Source organism: Pan paniscus, chromosome 8, assembly GCF_029289425.2.
Source record: "Pan paniscus chromosome 8, NHGRI_mPanPan1-v2.0_pri, whole genome shotgun sequence".
NCBI lineage: Eukaryota > Metazoa > Chordata > Mammalia > Primates > Hominidae > Pan > Pan paniscus.
The window spans coordinates 57810827-57815500 of NC_073257.2; the positions used below are offsets into that span (position 1 = coordinate 57810827).

At 45.3% G+C, this 4674-nt stretch overlaps 1 pseudogene; it reads right to left on the bottom strand.

Moving 5' to 3' along the window:
* Positions 1 to 1604: 1604 nt before the first annotated feature.
* On the bottom strand, positions 1605 to 4415 carry LOC100986772 (small ribosomal subunit protein eS19-like; annotated as a pseudogene).
* Between the last annotated feature and the right edge of the window lie 259 nt (positions 4416 to 4674).

A 4674-nucleotide genomic window follows, 5' to 3' on the forward strand; every position in this document is an offset into this window, starting at 1 on the left:
CTCACGAGCTTCCCTAAGCTACCCGCCCACTCTCCCTTCCCCACCACCCAACCCCTACCTCAATGAGGTCCTCACCTATCCACCACCCCAGAAGGCTCTGGGTGAGGCTCCGGGTGAGGCACGGCGCCCCCAGTGCCACCCAACAGGCTCTTGCTCTGTTGCCCAGGCTGGAATGCAGTGATGTCATCACAGTCACAATAACTTTGAACTCCTGGGTTTCAGCGATCCTCCCGCTCCAGCCTCCTAGGTAGCTGAGAGTGTAGGCACAAGCCACCACACCCAGCCAATTTTTTTTTTTTTTTTTTTTTTTTTTTTTTTTAGACAGAGTCTCGCTCTCTCGCCAAGCTGGAGTGCAGTGGCGGATGTCAGCTCACTGCAGCCTCCGCCTCCCAGGTTCAAGCGATTCTCCTGCCTCAGCCCCTCGAGTAGATGGGATTACAGGCACCTGCCACCACACCCAGTTACTTTTTTTTTTCTTTTTCTTTTTCCTTTTTTTTTTTTTTTGAGACAGAGTCTCACTCTGTTGCTTGACTGGAGTGCATTGGCATGATCTTGGCTCACTGCAACCTCCGCTTCCCGGGTTCAAGCGATTCTCCTGCCTCAGCCTCCTGAGTAGCTGGGATTACAGGCACATGACACCATGCCCAGCTAATTTTTGTATTTTTTTTAGCATAGACGGGGTTTCACCATGTTGGCCAGGATGGTCTTGATCTCTTGACCTCGTGATCCGCCTGCCTTGGCCTTCCAAAGTGCTGGGATTACAGGTGTGAGCCACCGCGGCCGGCCATTTTTGTTGTTGTTGTTGTTGTTGTTGTTGTTGTTGTTGTTGAGACAGTCTCACTCTGTTGCCCAAGCTGGAGTACGGTAGTGCTATCCCCGCTCACTGCAGCCTTTGCCTCATGGGTTCAAGTGATTCTCCTCCCTCAGCCTCCCGAGTAGCTGGGATTACAGGCACCTGCCACCACACCCAGCTAATTTTTTTTTTTTTTTTTTTTTTTTTTGAGACAGAGTCTTGCTTTGTCGTCAGGCTGGAGTGCAGTGGCGTGATCTTGGCTCACTGCAACCTCTGCCTCCCGGGTTCAAGTGATTCTCCTGCCTCAGCCTCCTGAGTAGGTGGGATTACAGTCACATGCCACCACGCCTAGCTAATTTTTGTATTTTTTTTTTTAGTAGAGACAGGGTTTCACCATGTTGGCCAGGATGGTCTTGGTCTCCTGACCTTATGATCCACCCGCCTTGGCCTCCCAATGTGCTGGGATTACAGGCATGAGCCACTGCACCCGGTTTTTTTTTTTTTAGACAGAGTCTCACACTGTTGCCCAGGCTGGAGTGCAGTGGTACCATCCCAGCTCACCACAGCCTCCGCCTCCTGGGTTCAAGTGATTCTCCTGCCTCAGGCTCCCAAGTAGCTGGGATTACAGGCACCTGCCACCATGCCCAGCTAATTTTGTATTTTTAGTAGAGACGGGGTTTCACCATGTCAGGCAGGCTGGTCTCAAACTCCTGACCTCAGGTCTCAAACTCCTGACCGAGGTGCCCGCCTCGGCCTCCCAAAGTGCTGGGATTATAGGCGTGAGCCACCATGCTTGGTCACATCCAGCTAATTTTTTTTTTTTTTTGAATGAGGCAATTTATTAACCCAGCATGGTTTGTTCTAATGCTTCTTGTTGGCAGCTGCCATCTGTCCGGCAATTCTGTCCAGATCTCTCTCTCCCTGAGGTTTCAGTTTGCATCTTGGTCCTTTTCCACCATTTTCAGCCCCTCCAGGGCTTGGAGGACCCAGCGGGCCACACTCTTGGGGCCTTAGCTGAAGTGGCTGGGCATGATGCTGTTTCTCTGACGGCCCTTGTAGATCTTGGTCATAGAGCCAACCCCAGCACCACCCAAGAGGTACAGGTGCCGCGCTGTGGAAGCAGCTCACGTGTAGAACCAGTTCTTATCATAGGGAGAAAGCTCTCTGTGCTTGGCCGGCTTGATGGTGTCCACCCATTCAGTGACTTTCAGCTTCCCAGACTTTTTGAGAAAGGCTGCCAGAGCTCTGATGAACTCCTGCTGGTTCACGTCTTTTATACCCAGCTAATTTTTAAAAAAATGTTTGTAGACATGAGGTTTTCCTATGTTGCCCAGGCAGTTCTCAAATTCCTGGCCTCAAGTGATTCTCCCGCCTTGGCGTCCCAGAGTTTTGAGATTATAAGTGTGAGCCACCATGCCTGGCCAGTAATAATAATAATAAAAACAATTATTTTTATTATTTGAGAAGGAGTCTCGCTTTGTTAGCCAGGCTGGAGTGCAGTGGCATGATCTCAGCTCACTGCAACCTCTACCTCCCTGGTTCAAGCGATTCTTCTGCCAATTTTTGTATTTTTAGTAGAGATGAGGTTTCACCATATTGACCAGGCTGGTCTCGAGCTCCTGACCTCAGGTGATCCAGCCGCCTTGGCCTCCCAAAGTGCTGGAATTACAGATGTGAGCCACCACACCTGGCCCTAGTAATTATTTTATGGAATTATTTCCTAGCCTAGACTAAATGGCAGAAACTCTCGTTTATTTTTTCTTAATAGGACATTCCTTGGCACCTAATAGGTAATCAGTATTTGTTGATTGGATGAATGGTTGTGACTGTTATCAGCAACCAGTGATACGGACTTTAAAATTATAAAACACACCCAACACGCATGTACATTCTCATGCTCCTCCATATCTGTAATCAAAATATTGACAATCCCCAGACACTGTATTCCTTATTTACTTCTTTCAGAAGTGGCTATGGAAGGCAACTTCAGGAGATTCCTGTGGGTCTTTGCTCCTCCTTCCTTACCCTGGAAAGAGTAGAGAATGAAATAAGGCCACTAAATGCTGGTCAGGGGGAAAATAAGCTGCTGTTTTGCAGATGCATGTAGATGAAGCTGTTGACCTGCAGTTTGAAGGATACTCATTTTCTGTTTTTTCTTGTAGTGTGCAGTCTTCCATATCTTTATATTGGCGAGAGTTTTGCTGGATTTTTCTGAGATATTTCTGAGTTTTGTGTTTTGTGCTTCTGGAGCATTAGAAATGGAGCACATCCTGTTTGATGAAGGCCAGTTATGGTATAATGCAAGCAAGTGGAGATACAGATATTACATCAAGTTCAGATAACTGAGATGAGTGACAGAGTAAAGACACCCTTGATTAAGCTTTCTCCACAAAAGTGTAACTCTTTGTTAAAATATTATAACCATCAGCTCATCCTTAATGAAGTACAGTTACACAGTTACTCGCTTATGGTGAAGACACCATGATTTAAAGAAATGCATCTATTCTGTCTTCTTAAATCTACAGTTTTCTAAAGGTCTACTCACTTTGTTTCCCCAGGAATTTATTTTCTGCACCATACTTCTTCTGGCCAGAAGCAATTTGTAATCCTGGTTCTCTGACTTGACCCTGGGCAGCCTTCACTGAGAAGCCTTGGACTTTGACGTTCTTTGAGGTGGATCTAAGTTTGGGTTAAATCGTTCCGTCTGTATACTATAAAGATGACAACAATGGCAACGATAATAAAACGCCCAAAATACCTCCATAACTTTTTGTTTCAGGTACATAAGAAAAGTGTAGAAACTTATTGCCTCAACCTATTCTTTTCTCCCTACAGTCATAACACGTTTAAATGTTTTACGTTATCTTTCTAGGGGAAATCTAATCTCCCACTGCAATTTTTCCCACTGTGCATTTACATTTTTCAATACACACACATGTACATATGCATATACACACATATACACATATCACCACCACACAATAATAACAGAAATTCAATCTTTCCTGGAATTTTAAAGCTTTTAGTGTCCATATGACTTTTCAAGGTAGGAAGCATCTCTGAGAGGGAGAGAAACGGCTCTGGGACCAACTTCTGCTCCTGCCTATCAGCACCTTATCAGATACAGGCAGATTTTCTGAAATCTACAAAGTCAGCTTCCGTAGACTCCTAGTTCTTCTCTTCTGGTGACACCTTATTAGTTTAAGTCACTTCCACATTTTCTACATAAACATTCCAAGTGCTTGTGAAAAGTACAATTTTAAAAGCAAGCAGAGAAAGAAAAGTTCCATATCGCTGTCTCTAAAGAGGATGAGAGAATAGAAGAACATGAGCTTATAATCGTATGATTTAGACCCTTGACAAGCCCAAGTGAGTACTTCAAGGCACTGGCAGGCAGGGGCAACATGCTGATTAAACATGCTGCACTGAAGTCAGAGTTCTGCATAAATACTATTCTGTGTCACTGTTGATTTTCTCCTTCAGCACAACCAAAAATAAGTTGCTCTCACTGTGTCCATCATCTCACCTTGAATGGAATTTCCTTAGTGTACAGAATATCAGAAGTGGGGCTGCCTTGCCCCTGCAAAATGGCGAAGTAGATAAAGTTTATTTTTGCTGCCATCTTACCTTCCCTCTGCTTGTACCCCAATTTCCTGGAGTTGTTCCTCAGGCTCGATCCCGTGTCCAATTCCCAAGGGCCTCCTTGCTGTCAGTTAATAATAGCTTTCAATGCTATTATTCTTCTCGGAGTTTTTGCATTTTAATAGGACCCCCAGGGATTAAAATGCCTCCAGAACCAGAAGACTGAATCTCTAATGGTGTAATTTTAGGTACCAGTGACAGGCATTGTGGGAGATTTCATGGGGAGGATTCTCTCAGAA